Below are 16,506 nucleotides of genomic sequence, written 5' to 3'. Positions count from 1 at the left end.
TTCAGTATTTGGTGAACAAAATGTGTCCAAAGATCTCTCCCCAGGGAGCTTGCTTATACTATTTTCCCTATTATCAGGAGGCAAAGGAGAACCTTAGTGTTCCTCCAGGGTCTGGCCACTGGTGTCCTTGACTCAAGCAAGGTGCACTATGCGGCAGGTGTCACTGAAAAGCCAGGAAAAAAGCTGTCAACCACAGTGTACGTTGGCATTCAGATGTGTCCCGTTCCTTGGGGATTTCTATATTTGGCCAGACTGCAAGGTATTGAGGTAGATAAAGCAGGACAGATTTGAAAACTGCACAGTGAATCTTCCCTTGTTGTTTTATATGTCAAAAAAAGATACAATTTAAAATGTATGTGACAAAAGGGTATTTTTGAAAGTTTTAAAGAAAAGAAAGACCAAGAAATACTTTCAAGTAATATGTATTAAAGTGTATTTGCCTGCATAGATAAGATGGTCTTGTTGCTAGGCAACAGATACACCAAGACAATGGTGGGCCAGAAGGGTAGAGGAACTCATGAGTATTTTAGTGTAAATTCTTGCCACAACAGGAACCAGGCTGACAATCTTCTCCTATAATGGGAAGTGGCAGAAATGATCTGATAGACTGAGCGAGGTGAGGTATCTTGATTCATTTGCCTAATATACCAAATTTTTGCGTGATACAGTTAATATTTTTAACTCAGAATGGCCTGTTTATCTGAGATTTTTTTCAACTTTCTAGCTTGTGATGACTGTGTCAGTCAGAAGCTCCAGGATTTCAGAGTATCTTAGACAAATATTACAGGCAGCAGCAAAGCTTGATTATCATAGCAATGTGAATGTGGTGTATTCCGAATTAGAAACAAGGACTTTTGATTCCTCACTCACCTATCAAAGAAATTTGGTTGTCACTTAAAAGTAACAGATGTTAAAGTGTATTTCATATCATAATTTTTTTCTATAGATATATAAACACTGTTCATTTCAAGAATTCAAAGATTTTGGATGTTTGGCATGCACAGTTCTTATTCTAGATCCCATAGTCTTTAGAACTCTTATCATTCGTACTACTAAAAAGTTTTATGGGAGGTAAAGAAGCTAAGTATCTCCAGAAAAAAATGTTGAAGAAAAGAAATAGGGGGCTTTCTAATTATTTTATGTTGGCAGAATTAAAAGTCAGGAAATGGTTGAAATTAATTGGGTCAGAGGCTTCTATAGTAGTTTATTTACAAGAAAGTTATAAGAATTGATAAAGATTGTTCATTCACTGTCAATCGTATACTTACAATGTAGGATTGATTTCCTTATGGTCTTTATTTGAAGAGCTTGAAATACTAACTCAGTGTCACTTTATTACAGTCATGATTTCAGAGGTTCACAAGATTGCAAAATTTCAAATTTTAAAAGGAGTGAAGTGGTTTTATATGTGAACTTTAGTTTAATCCCCAAATAACAGCTATCCAGGATTCCTATAGAACTTGAATGTAATAATGTATAAGTCCCACTCTCATGCCTATCCTCATTCACATAGACTGCTCTTAAACTGAGTTAGATGTAAGTGATAAAAGTGATAAAAATTGAATGATTATCTAACTGGCTTGAGGACCCAGTAATTTCAAAGACCCAATGTTGGTGACTACAAAGAAGGGCCAAAACAATCCCCAAAAGAGTTCTCTGTAGTAGCTTCTTCATTACATAACTTGATTAACGAGTCAAGAATTTATAAAAAATCATTACCTCAACTCCACTTCCTCATATATATCCAAAAGACTTGAAAGCATCAATTGATTTCAATTGAAAGAATTGAAATCCCTGCTTTCAATTACTTGAGCATATACGTGTAACCAGTGTTCACAGCAGCATTATTCACAATAGCCAAAAGGTGGACCCAACCCAAGGGTCCACTGACAGGTGAATGGATAAAGTGTGGGACATACATATAATGAAATGTTACTCAGCCTTCAGAAGGAATGGAATTCAGGTACTTTCTATTAATACAACAAAGATGAACCTTGAAAATGTTATGCTGAATGAAATAAGCCAGACACAAAAGAACAAATAATGTATGATTCTGTTTATATGAGGAACCTAAGTAGTCAAATCCATAAAGACAGGAAATAGAACAATGATTACCAGTGGCCAGTGGAAGAGGGAAATGGGGAATCACTGTTAAACAGGGGTAGGGTTTCAGAATGGGGTGATGAAAAAGTTCTGGAGGTGAGTGGTGGTGATGGTCACACAGCAGTATGAAGGTACTCAATGCCACTGAACGGTACACTTAAAACAGTCAAAATGGTCAGTTTTATGTGTATTTTACCACACGGAGAAAAAAAAAAGGAAATGATTACCGAAAAAGATGCATCTCATCCTAACTCAGCGTTTGAAATATTCCTTGCTGAAACTGTGCCCATCTGCTTTTTCCACTCCTGACCTCAAGTTCAAAAACACAGCAGTGACATCACAACGGACCTTAATTTAAACTCTGGGAGGACACTGCAAGGTCAGTTTAATAACTCCCTCTCTTGGAAATTTTTCTTTCTGTTGCTTTCCTGAAGCATTATTTATTTACCTGTTTACTTGCTAAGGTCAGCTTCATGCTTGAAGCAGTACGGAGATGACAAGAGAAAAGCCTAGTTTTTCCTGCCCTGTATGGCGCTTGTAGGACAGATGGCACGGTACAGACGGCAGGTCCACAGACTGGACAGATGGCCCAAGCTTTATTCTCAAGTAGAATGCTAGTCTTGGGATTTGGGTGCGGTTGTATCAGTCTATGGGTGGGTCTAAGTTTCCATTATCAAGGAAGAAATGAGAGTGGCAGAGGCCTCTCAGCAAAATGGTTAAGTAAGGAGAATGGAGGAAGGGTGCTTACTGGCCTGGTGCACTCAGAAGACCAGTGGGAAGAAACACTCTAAATGCCCTTTGACACTGCGCCTGTTCATTGTCAAGTTTCCCCCAGAGGGGTTAGCTGTGTTAGCATCTTCATGTCTCAGCCCAGTGCATACCCACAACCTTCAGGCAGCCTTCAGACAACCTCCGTAACCTTCAGGAAAGACGTCTCTGTTTCAGCTGAAGTCAGATCTAAAAATAGACGGGATTTGGTGGGTGTGGAGGATGATGACACCGCGTTTGGTCTTGAATATGAATCAAGATTTGAAAAGTGAAGAAAAGCAAGGTTGATGGGACTACTTGAGTGAATAGGGACTACTTGAGTGAATTATCTTCCAGATTTACACTAGGGATGCTAATTTTAGCCTATGCTTCCTACTTCGGATCCACACTACTGGTTGGAAATCTGAGGCGTTTTCTTTTATTCACTTTTAAGCTCTTACTATTTCTTGGTGTCCTAGGAAGTCCCAATGGAACACCGTATTAAAAGCTATTGCATAGCCTGTGATTTCTGGAACACATTCACAGACACTATTCTTTTTAACTCTCAGAGGTTTACATTCACTGGATGGACACATATCCAAGAACAGAAAGAGTTTTCAAGCAAGGCAATTAGTATGGGGTCATTAGGGTTTGTATTTGTTGTGGAGTTTTGTAAAAAATATTATATGGTAAAATTGACCTTTTCCTCAGAAGTATACGTGTCTATGAATTTTAACTTGGATTACTAGGTTTTATCAACATTGGCAGTGCATACAAGCTGACTCACTAGTGCCATAGTTGACACACAATAAAAAAATGAGTAAATTTGTGGAAAGTTAAAATCATCCTAAATGTAATACAAGATAATCAAGATAGAGGTTTTAGGTCCTATGGAATAGCTCTATAATATATATATATTTCAGGATTGGTTTGTAATAGAAAGTTAATAAATATTTTTCAAGCAGACAATAAGATATGTAGCAGAAAAAAAAAAAAAGTATAAAATGGAGGCTTTGCTTTCCCCAAGTTTAATACTATCTCAGGACAGGAAAAACAGGAGAAATGATATATGTTCCCAATCAATAGAACTATGCATAAGGCCTGTAAGAATTCAGAGGAAAAGTCAAGGTGGGTGAGATTGGGGCTCTTTCTTTTAGAAGATAGGGTTTAGGACAAAGCTCCATGTGTCCATTAATAGCCCCTCCATTCCCTTGGTGTCGATAGATTTAGAACAGACGTCAGAGAGCCACCCTGTCAGTTGGCTCTAGTCGCCAGCTGACCAGGTAGTCGGCCCAGGAGATTCAATGCCTCAGGGAAGAATAGGTCAGTTTATGTATTAGTTTAAATCAAGATTGCCAACATGTAATGGAATCAACGACAAGCAGCACTGAAGTCTCTGGGAAGCATTTAAAAATGCAGATTCCTGGGTCCTACCCAGACCTGCTGAGCAAGGAGAATTACTGAGGTAGAACCCAGAAACTGGCAATTTTAAAAGCTCCTTAAGTGATTCTACTGTGCACTCAAGGTTAAGAGCCAGACTAGAAAAGCTGGCAGGGGGGATATAGCGGGTAGAGATGGCAAAAATTCGATTTCATCCAGAAGTAAACATTTATATAATCTTAGAAACGACTGAGGGCTTCCCTGGTGGCTCAGCGGTAAAGAATCTGCCTGCAATGCAGGAGACTCAGGTTTGATCCCTAGGTCAGGAAGATCCCCTGGAGGAGGGCATGGCAACCCATTCCAGTATTCTTGCCTGGAGAATCCCATGGACCGAGGAACCTGGTGGGCTACAGTCCATAGGGTCGCAAAGCATCAGACATGACTGAAGCGAAGACTTAGCACGCACACAGAAACAACTGAATCACTGGCTATCCCGTTTTATTTTTTTGCGTCCAAATATTTCAGCCTTGCCAAATGGCTTGTTCCAGACCCATGTCTGTGGATAAGGATGGTGACATAGTCTGGAGCCTCCCTGCACTTCGACCTGAAATAACTGATAGATATCTGTGGCTCTGAATGTGTTTGCCAGACAACACGGGAGACTTTGGTTGGTATGGACATTTGATTATTTTTTGCCATTGTTTCCTCTCCTGATTCTTGTTAGTCAGGATTCAGATCATGCCATCTCTTAAAATTGTGTCTGATGCTACTGCACTCAGGGGGCTCCACTTTTACAGCATCTATGGGCCTGAACACAGCGCCCCCAACCCTGAGAGACTTCTCCATCTATAACTTGACAGAGCTTCAGTGGTTGGTACAGATGCGACATTGCAAAACAAAAGATTCCCTAGGAGGGCTTTTGGGGTCCAAACCAAGACAGACTTTGTCTGTAAAGGAAGCAACAAGGCCAGGGAACATCTTGGCCACCAGCACAAGGGCGTCACTGCCACAAACACAGAACGCAGGGAAATGAACAAGCTTAGCTGGCTATTAAGGGTGAATCACGAAGTGTTCTTCCTGACCTCCGAGACTGAAATGAGGACATGAAAGAAACAGAATTCCAACTTCTGCATTCTCTGACTGTCAAAGAGGATAATTCCACTTGCAACTGAAAGACACTGTAAGGGAAATATGACTACACCAGTAACATGCTTTAAAGGGCTGCAGGCACACAGACACCGCTGATAATCAGACGTTCAGCCAGCACTCGTCTACCAGCTAAACTCTCTCTTCACAGTGGAACTTCTCTTTATAACTTTCTTATTATGAAAATTTTCAAACGTATAGGAAAGTAGACAGAATAGTATAATGAACACCTATGAGCTAGTATATCAGCTTCAACAAATTTCAACTCATAGTCAGGCTTATTTTATCCTTAACTCCTGCCACTTCCCACTTCCTGTATGATTTTAAATTAAATCTCAGATATTATATCAGTTCATCTCTAACTATTTCAGTGTGTGTTTCCAAAAGATAAAAGCTTACAAATAACATAAGCATGATATCGTGATCATATTTAAAATTAACAGTAATTCCAAATATCCTGTCAGTGTTCACGTTTCTAATGGTCTAATAGATACACAGTTTGTTTGCATCAGGATGCAAATAAGATCTGCAAATTGCATGTGGTTGATATTTTTCTTGAGTTCTTTTAACCTACAGACTTCATTTTAATTGCAATTTATTTGTTTGAGAATCATGTGGCCCACACAGTCACTGCTTCTCAAACTATGATGCATACACATTGCCTGGGCAATTGATCAAATGCTGATTCTGAGTCTCATGTTGGCCTGAGAGTCTGCATTTGTGACATATTGTCAGTTGCTGCTGTCCCTGCCATCCTCCAAGCCAAACTGAGGAAACTCTCCTACAGTATATGCCGCAGTATCAGTTCAGTTCAGTTCAGTTTGCTCAGTCTGTCTGACTCTTTGCGACTCCATGGACTGTAGCACACCAGACCTCCCCGTCCATCTCCAACTCCCGGAGTTTACTCAACTCATGTCCATTGAGTTGGTGATGCCATCTAACCATCTCATCCTCTGTCGTCCCCTTCTCCTCCCACCTTCAATATGGACTTTTGCTAATTGAATCTTTCTAGAGCAATTCAACACATATGTTTTTAACTTTTTGTTTTGTATTGGGGTATAGCTGATTGACAAAGTTGTGATAGTTTCAGGTGAACAGTGAAGGGATTCAGCTGACATATCCAGGTATCCAAACTCCTTTCCCATCCAGGCTGCCGCATAACACTGAGCAGAGTTCCATGTGCACACAGTAGGTCCTTGTTGGTTATCCATTTTAAATATAGCAGTGTCAACACATACTTTTGTGACCTCTATATTTGAGAAATTGGTATAGTTAAATCCTGAGACTCGATCAGGTTTGGTTTCTTTTTTTTTTTTTCCCTAGGTGGTGTTTTGTTCCTCTATCTGGAAGTACATAAAACATTCATTGACTCTTTCTTAAAATGCCAGTAGCTTAACCTTCAAGGCATATATCCATTAGTTCATTAGAGAGTACAAAAATAATGGTATTCTAATTCTCTTATTTCCTCTTCATTAGCTAGAGTAATACCATAAAGAACAATCTCCCTTCATCTACTAAATATTAGCTACCTAGTGGCATTGTTCATATAAGAATCCTTGAGCAGAAAACTTGATTATTTTCCTTTATCAATCTTCAAAATAATGAGTTGGTTTACTATTATCTTCTAATAGTGACCAGTTAGTTTTTCAAATTTGTTTGGTTGTGATTCTTGTTATTGCTGTTGCTTTTGGATTCTTTATGAACTCATGGATTTAAATCTATCTGATGCATTTCAATCCATTTCCATTATTGTTATATGAAAGACACTTCAAGTTGGCCTCTGAGTCCTTCTGACACAACTCAAGCAATTTGTATTGCTTCCTTGCTCTTTTGTATAAGGAAATGTTCCAGGTTTGACTTGTATTACATTTCCTGACCCAGATCTGCAATCGATTATTTCTCCAAGATTATTATTTCTTTTGGTGGAAACTTTTAAAGATGATAATCTGGGTGCTATGGTGCTCATTTCCATTAGGTTAGTAGAATGAAAATTCTTTAATTCAATGAATATATTCTTCCATATTTTCAGATGGAAATATATTTCAAAATATATATGTGTGTATTCTATGTGTTTTTAAAGTATACATTGCATACCATTATTGCACTGCTCAGAAGACGTTGCCTCTTTTTACTGAACTTAATTTCAGAAAGATTATATAAGTAAAAAACATTTCTGATTTGTTGCATTAAACATATCTTGTAAACAAAAAGCATCTTTCTTAGAATAGTGAATGCTTTGCAGTAAAAATCAGGACAGACCTTGGACAAATTGCTTAAACTTCTTCAAAACCCGATTTCATGATCTGAAAAATAGCTTCTTCATTAGGCTGTTAATAGCAAAACTGTCATTCACCAAGTATTTACTGGAAGCCAAAAACGTTACATACATTTTCTCATTTAATTGGTGCAGCAACACTTTCAACTAAGCAATGTTCTTCCCCTTTTGTAAATGAGTAAACTTTCTCAAAGTGACACAGCCGGTTAAGTGACAGAGTCAGTACTTTAGCATTGATGCCACGCTTTTAACCTAGAATACAGCGTGGCAGTTAAATGAGAGAGTAAGTATATGGTGCCTCTGGCCTTGTCCTGACAAATGGTTTTCAATGAAAAATAAATGTCAGGTAGCAGAAGTGGCCTTGGTAGATCTGTGCTTGACATTTGGGACGGGAGATGGGAGCGCGGACAGGAAAGGGGAGGCCGCCAGCTTTCTGCTTAGCCAGGCTTCTGGCCCACTGATGCTCCTCTTGCTGATTTCCCATGTTGGGTCTAACCTGTGTGTCCATCATGACAGATGCTCTCATGTCAGAGCTCAAGGTCAGCTCTCAAGAGTTCAGCCTGGCACCTTCTGTCATGCTGTCTTTTGAATACGCTTAGCAAGTGGCAGGAGTCCGGAGGCGGCTGCTCTGGCCTCTCCCCCTCACATCGTGTGTCATTAGCCACTACACAGCTCTTTCTTCAAAACAAAATTCACAGAGCTGACAGATTCATCTGCTAATGTCGGGAGGCATCAGAGCCAATTACGGGAAACCTTCAGAAGGCAAATAGGGTCACTTTTCACAAAATGGGATGAAGAGAAGGAAAATAGTCTTGTCATTAAAAAGGACAAATACATTTTCCTCTCTGCAGACTCGCCACATGAAAATCGATTTATATTCATCCATCACTGCATTATGACTGCTTTAAATAATTTCAAATCAAAGCATCCACTACCTCCCCCGCCCACCATACACACAGCCAACCTATCATTAACCATTTTGAGCTGATGAACAGTATTTCCCATTGTAAGTGATGTCTTTATAATGATGGAACATGTAGGTTGAAAGTGCAAAGTTGTAATACTTTTTCAAGACCACAACGAATCACATATGTTGTTTAAAGTCACCTGGAAAGGACACTCGTTTTAATTTGAATTCAGACCTGAAGGGTTCTTCTGGGTTCTGGTTTTGTTGCGATGTGCCAAATACTGTACTCAAGTTCTTGAGCAAGTGAGGAACAACTTTAGTTGTGCTTGAGGAAAACCTAGTGCAAAGTTTTAGGGGCACGGCCTCAACACTACGCTTACCTCACACCAGTGTGAGAGCTTAGTTCAAACGAGAAAGTTTAGAGTCCACACAAGAACACCCTCACGCCTGAGGCCAATTGCAGGTTCACAGATGGAACTGTGGTCCCCCAAACCACTGCTGGTTTCAGAAATTTACTAAGCCTCACAGAACTCCCTGAGGGCTATTACATTCATGGTTATAGTTATTGCAGGAAAAGGATACAATTTAGAATCAACCAAGGGACAGAGTCCTAAAGAAGTACCAAGCCCAGGGCTTCTGTGGTCTTCTGCCAATGGAAACAAGACATGTTACTTTTCCAGCACCAGTGTGTAACAATATGGACAAAATCTCACCAATTATGGAAACTCACTGGAACCTCTGTGTTTGGGTTTTAATTGTAGCTCCAGTATGTAGGCATGACTGACTGCCCATTTGGCAGAGTCTCTAGCCCAGTAGATCTGAGTCTCTAGCCCCTAGGCATGACTCAAAGCCTTCTATGTTTCTAGTATGGGACAATAGTATTGGTTCGTATTTGATCATACAGCAACTGAACATCTTTAATATTTTCAGGTTCCTCTTCCAGTGATCAACAGTGACAGTGTTTAGCCATGCAAGTCGTTGCATTATTTACAGTGTTCTAAGAATATTAAATGGATGCTCTAAATGTGTATCTAGTTTTTCAATTCTGAATGGACTTTGGGGGAGTTGTTTGGATCTCACACATTATTTTCCTTAAGAGGTAGAGCAATTTGTAACACCTAGATTTTAGTCAACAGAGTTTAATAGTCAGTGTGCAGTTTTCATGGATGTGGTTTTAGATGTCCCGAACTTTCAGAAAAGCTCTTTGTTTATCCATTTGTTGTAATAGCCTTTATGGTAAAATCTAAGTAGGCTTACTATCAATATAAGGCACAGTCATACTGCCTTATATTATTATGAAGAAGAAAATGTTAGCAATTGTGTTTTTTCTCCTATGACATATCAAGAACACAGGAATGTTTTCTATTTCAAAGGATGTAGGGTATATGTAGGAGAAGGCGATGGCACCCTACTCCAGTACTCTTGCCTGGAAAATCCCATGGGCAGAGGAGCCTGGTAGGCTGCAGTCCATGGGGTCACGAAGAGTCGGGCACGACTAAGCGACTTCACTTTCACTTTTCACTTTCATGCATTGGAGAAGGAAATGGCAACCCACTCCAGTGTTCTTGCCTGGAGAATCCCAGGGACGGGGGAGCCTGGTGGGCTGCCCTCTATGGGGTCGCACAGAGTCGGACACGACTGAAGCGACTTAGCAGCAGCAGCAGCAGGGTATAGGTATGCCACATAAAATTGTGTGTCTTAGCTTCATAAAAGATGACAGCTTCAAAAAAACAGAAAAAAAAAGTTTCCAAGATTTAAGAGCTCTGTTTCATGTTTAAAAGGGTAATATACATAGAAAGATACATGTTGAGAAGTTGAGATTTTCATCACCATGTGTACATGTTTTTGCATCAGAAAGGTTTGTGTTTGTAACTAGAGCTAGAATACTTTGTTTTACTCATCGATGCAAAAAGGTAACTTTGAAAAAAATAAAGTAAACTTACTGTTTAAAAACCTATCCTGTACACAGTCATTTTTACACACGTGTGACTTTTAAAGTCACGGCCACCAGAACTTTATGTGATTATGTTTCATTTTTAGTTGCTTTTAGATATTTTTCTAAACCTTTGTTAGGCATTTCTGAAAAACAGCCAGATGACTGAGTAGATTTTAAGGGTGTTATTCAGATATCTTACCTTGATAACAAGGTCTTACGTTGAGTAATAATTTGTCTAAATCACTCTGCTAGGCATAGTTGAGGAGATGTGAAAAAGAGAAATAAGTGCTGAGGGGGGAGCAGAGAATCCAGGGAAGCTTCACGTGGGAGGGAGAGTTTAGCCTGGGACGTGCAGACCAAGTGGGAGCTTGAGTGAGAGGGATGTGGAAAGAGTTAAGTGGGAACTGAGGCCGTATCTCTTCTCCTCTCGGCTTTCTTTGAACCCTTTTGTGTGGTTTCCTCTTCTGTGTTTTGCTTGTCATGGGCAGACAATGTGGTCGCCTTGGAACACCTTGGAAGGACCTCCTGAGAGACCCCTACCCTGGAAAGGCGGACTAGCGTCTCAGGAAACAAAGTCAGGTCTAGTTCAAGGGTATGTTCACATGGCCTCCATTCCCAGATCAAGTAGTGAGATCCAGAGGGCCACGATGAGGATCTGGCCCGGGGGAGAGGCATCAAGGTCAAGGACGTAGCCCTCAGCCTGCCTCTAGTCTGGACAAACAAGCATCATATGCTGGCTGCAGTGTGATCCATCACAATCACAAGAGTAAGAGACAGGATGTGCGGCCAAAGCCTTAATGAGACACGAAGAGAGTTCAGTTTCCTGGGCCATGCAGTCTCCATTACACTTGCTGAGCACGTGTGTGGTGTGTGACTGGTCAAGGATTCAGGGATTCTAGGATCCCAGTACTCGCTAGCTCATTTTGTGCACATACCTGGCATTAGATATTAGCTTAAATATGACACTCATACTGCTTTTAATCTACAGTGCCCTATTAAATTTTTGTGACAGTCCCCATTTTACAGTAGAGGAATTAAGGTTCAGACCCATTAACCAACTTATACTACTAATGTACATCAGAGGCCAAACCAAGGTCTGTTTGCTATTAAGCTAAAACAGTAAAGGATGGCTTTCTATGCTCTTCTTAATCTCACTCTCTGGCTCTAATAATAAAAATGAATGAAACTATACAAAACAATTTTAAATATTCATTATTTGTCTTTTTTACAGTCCATCCCTACCCTCGGATTCATAATATGAGGTGCAATTGGTTACAGTTCTTTTTGTGAACCATTTCCATTTCCTTATTATTAGGGCATTTACTTGGTTCACTTTTCTAAGGAAAGAGAATGGTTTTGAATTCTACTTCCTAATCCTAAATTTCAACTTTTAAAGGTGAGTAATTAAAACTTCCATCGTCAGTCGTTCCTTTTTTTCAAATTCACTGATGAATATTTAACCTCGTCCCTTGGAGTTCTGGTAAAAGAAGATGGCATTATGGCTTCAAGCCGGGAGCTGAGGAGGGCTTCATTCAGGCAGGGGTCTCTCCCCCTGTGCGGGGGCTTCACCCTCGCTGCGGACCCTCTGTGCAGTGAGTGCTGAGTTCTGTTCTTGCAGAAAAACACCTTGCAGGATCACACCACCCATGAAAGCCCTTAATGAAAATGCAGCCCCGAGAATAATGAAGCGTCTTGTTCCCTTTGCTGAATTCACCTCGGATGCTGTCTCGCTGTCCTTTTATTCTCTGCGCAGACCACCACTGGGGGTGAGCAAGAGTCCTATGACTCAAGGCCCTTCTGTTTTCCAGTCGCTGCCGTGAATGTGGCAGTTCTTTGCACAGGGGTTTCCTCTTCCTTCATTCAGTTATTTGTTAACCACCACTATGCTCTCCCTACTCGATGTGCAACCATTGTTATTATGCCCGAGGCTTCAACTAGCCGACAGCATGTAACAGTAATTTTTATCATTAGACTTTGTTAAGTCATCAATTTGATTTAAAGCCTTATTTTACATTTCACAGGGGAAACTGTGGTGCATTTAGACAGGGAGGCATCAACATTTTGGTACTGAACTGATGGTGATGGGACACATGTGCATCCCAAAGCAGCTTCAGGGGTGGACACAGGGCTGGGCCGCTGGGCACCAGCAACGCCAGGGGGCGCCATGCACGTCGGCTTCAAGGTGACGGGCGCTTCCCTGGAGTTGGCCACGGGTCACCCTGCAGAAGAGTTTGGGTAAACAAGTCATGATAGCTCCTTTAATGAGAAATGAATGATCCTGGGGACAGTGCCATAATTACAAACCAGTGAGGAAAAATAGTGCAGTACCAATGAGTATGAAACCTAATGCCAGATTGTCATGAGTTCAAATTCTGGCTCATCTCTGAATTTTTCTGGCAAATGACTTAACTCCTCCAGGTCCCAGATTTGTCATCTGTAAATAAAGTTAATAGAAATACCTACCATTCAGGGTTATTATAAGGATTAAGTAAATTAATATTTGTAAAGCACATAGACACTGGCTGATACATAGTATCACATAAGTATTTGTTATGAAAATGAAAAAAAAAACACATTGATCATGCTGTTGATGCTTAGTGAAATAAGGTATGACTCACATGACCAAGACTGTTTAATAATTTCTCTGTCTATTCTCAATTATTGCCATAATTATTGTTGCCAGAATGCTACATTACTTAATTAGGAGGGTACCTTTAACTATGTTTTACACATTTGTGAACACTTGCATACTCCACATTTCTTTAAAAAGAGAATGAAAACAAAATTAAACTCTTAAGCCAATTATAGAGATACACATGTACAAGGATGTTCTTTACAGAAAAATTGGAAGCAACTTAGGTGTCTATCAGTGGGAAACTGGATAAATTGTGGCATATTCATAAAATGTGATTATCTATTATTATTACATATGATTTATATATGTCATATATATATGATCGTATATATTATAGATGATATTATTATATATGATTATATATATTTGAAAGATATTACATTTATTCTCTACATATAAGATAGGAATATATTTCTAGAAAAATGTTGAGTTTTGAGAACCCTAGAAAGATGACATGTACAGTACATACAATAAACTTTCACTTAAATACATACATTTGTAGGGCTTTCCCGGAGGCTTAACAGTAAAGAATCCAACTGTCAGTGCAGGAGACTCAGGTTGGATCCCTGGTCCTGGAAGCTCCCACACGCAGTGGAGCAACTAAGCCTGTGCGCCGCAGCTGTTGAGCCTGTTCTCTGAAGCCCGGGGCCGCAACTGGAGAAGCCGCCACAGTGAGAAGCCCACCTGCCACAGTGAGAAGCCCACGCGCCACAAGTAGAGAGCAGCACCTACTCGCTGCTACGAGAGGAAAGTCTCGTCAGCAACGAAGACCCAGCACAGCTGAAAATAAATACACAGAATTACTGAAGAAATGCATACACGTGTAGAAAATGTATAACAGAAATGTGACCATGAAGGATACGCAACAATATCAAGATGGAAATGTAAGAAAGGAGGAAAGGGAATGGAATCTGGCAGGTGCACAAAGGGGACTTCAGTTTCATCATTTCAGCATTTCCTTTCTCAAAGAAAAAATTCTGAAACAAACATGGCAACATTTAACGCTAATTAAATCAAGTTGAAGATTACCTTATCGTATTATTCTCTGTGCTTTTTATTTATATTTGAACATACTGATAATAAAATAATAACAGAACCCATTTAAATGCCAAATTATAATTCTAAAGTTTCCACCCATAGATTATGTTACTCCTCCTAGTTAATTTTTTTTAATTCTTTTTTTCTTCAAAATGTTAACATACTACCAATTGTGCTAGTGTTTTTATGGATGGCCCCGTTTCATGAGGTTTAGAAAGCACTTTGGCACAAAGGCTCTTAAGAATATATCTTCATTATTCTAGAAAGAATTTTAATGACCTATCATTCATCAGTGTTAATGACAGTCATGTAGATAAATCCCTAAGCAGTCCTTTTAAGGGTTGCATTTTTTGCTCAGCCAAAATAAAAAGTGCTTTCTTGACTTTCTGGATAATTTTGCTAAGCAAGCGTGTTGTACATTTTCAGGTGCTCAAATGAAACAATTGGGAGCATTTGTTTAGTGTTTGGCTTGCAAACTTCTTCAACAGAACAGCAAGAAACAAATCATCCCTTTGAATCTTTATCACTTTGAATATGTATTGATTGGTGAAACAAACAGCACCGTGACCTAGATTTTCAATGTCACATATTGAAATGTGGCTGGTGTGCTCTGAGTTTAGCAATTCTCTGTTCATCGTATAAATTAACTGAGACAATGACTTGTGACCTTAAAATTGCAGCTTTGTGGTTCAATATGCCATTGACCTTTTTATGTCCTATCTATGGAGTATTAATGTGTAAAATGGTCACCAAATTAATTTATGTCAGCTGTTGTCTACATTCTAACTAGAAAACAATTTTCATTGTCTGGAGCATGAATGTTTATAGTATACATATTTTAAAAATTAAAAATTTCAATTTCAATGTTATTTAACATTGCTGAGATTATTGAACGTGAAATGTGTTCATAGATACTGTATTATTTATTGACTACTCACAAGTCCATGCATGGTTGGGTCTTAGCGTGGTGACTGAGACACTGCCACTGTCTTCAAATTATTAATAATCTAATGAGTAACAGAGTCAAGAAAACAGACTTTTATAATACAGGGAGATAATACTGTATCAGTGGCATAAAGACTGTTAAAGGAACCCATAGCAAGGAAACCCAGCTGAGTCTTGGAAGATCAAAGTGAGAGATCTAGGAAGGCTTCCTGGTAGTAAAGTCTAGGCTGCTTCTTCATTTGAAGGCTGGCATAAGAATAGTCCATGTAGGGGAGTTCACACATGGAAAAGCAAGAGAAAGCATGTTGCTGTTGTTGAGTAGCTAAGTCATCTCCAACTCTTTTGCTACCTTATGGACTGTAGCCTGCCAGGCTCCTCTGTCCCACGTAAGAATACAGGAGCAGGTTGCCATTTCCTTCTGCAGGGCATATTCCCAATCCAGGGATTGAACCCGCATCTCCTGCATTGCCAGGTGGATTTTTTACCACTAAGTCACCAAAGAAGTCAAAGAGAAAGCATACAGTGGGCCAAATATTCAGATTGTTTCTTTGGTATCAAGAATCACCATTCACTCAGGGTTTTTGCGTATTCCACATCTTCTAAGAATACTTCACAAGTTGGCCCCAGAAAGCTATAATTATTAATAACATGTTGCCCTACTTTAAGAAAAGTTATGTTTCAGGCTTGCAATATATAAGAATAAGGATGATGAACTAAGCAGCTCAAAGTCTGTTTTGATGCCACCAGCTTAAGCAAGATGTGAAGATTGCAGTTGCCGGCAGTATTGAAGCCAAGGCCCATGGCACTCTTTTCGTCCATGAGTGACCCCCAGCTTCCTCTGTCTCCCCATCCCCCACACACCGCCTGAATGTAAGATTCAGAGCTGAGCAAGCCCTCCTCATAGCATCCTGGAGCCTGCCTATAGATCTGCAGCAGAGCACAGGCTTTTCTCCACTTGACCACCTCTTTCTGTTTTTGTCTAGTTTACCACAATCCAGACATTTAGGATGATTTGGATTTCACGTGGTTATGCAGCCTTTCTGAACACTTTTCCTTTTCATTTTACTTCACCTAGTTTTTTTTCAAATGTTGATGAGAAAATTTTTTTTCTAATGTTCATGAGAAAATTAGTTCACATCATGAACTAAAAACCTGTCTTGCTCTGGGATAGGCACTAATTTGAAGGGCTGAAATCTACCATAAAGTCTAGTAAACTAAGTAAAAACATCATTCTTTGACATGCTCATTTATTTTTTTACTTAAAAGTTTGATGAGGTATGGTAAAAATATATATATATATACTACTATAATGCTTTTTATAGCAATGGCACCCCACTCCAGTACTCTTGCCTAGAAAATCCCATGGATGGAGGTGCCTGCTAGACTCCAGTCCA

General features: G+C 39.6%; 1 protein-coding gene across 1 annotated transcript in view; it reads left to right on the top strand.

The window, feature by feature from the left end:
* Nucleotides 1–16,506, top strand: part of SLC35F1 (solute carrier family 35 member F1) — a 423,236-nt gene that overhangs the window by 320,383 nt on the left and 86,347 nt on the right. The gene's annotated exons all lie outside the window — the stretch shown is intronic.

Source organism: Bos taurus, chromosome 9, assembly GCF_002263795.3.
Source record: "Bos taurus isolate L1 Dominette 01449 registration number 42190680 breed Hereford chromosome 9, ARS-UCD2.0, whole genome shotgun sequence".
Classification (NCBI taxonomy): Eukaryota; Metazoa; Chordata; class Mammalia; order Artiodactyla; family Bovidae; genus Bos; species Bos taurus.
The sequence above is the reverse complement of the archived record's forward strand: the minus strand, read 5'-3'. Positions and strand labels throughout refer to the sequence as shown.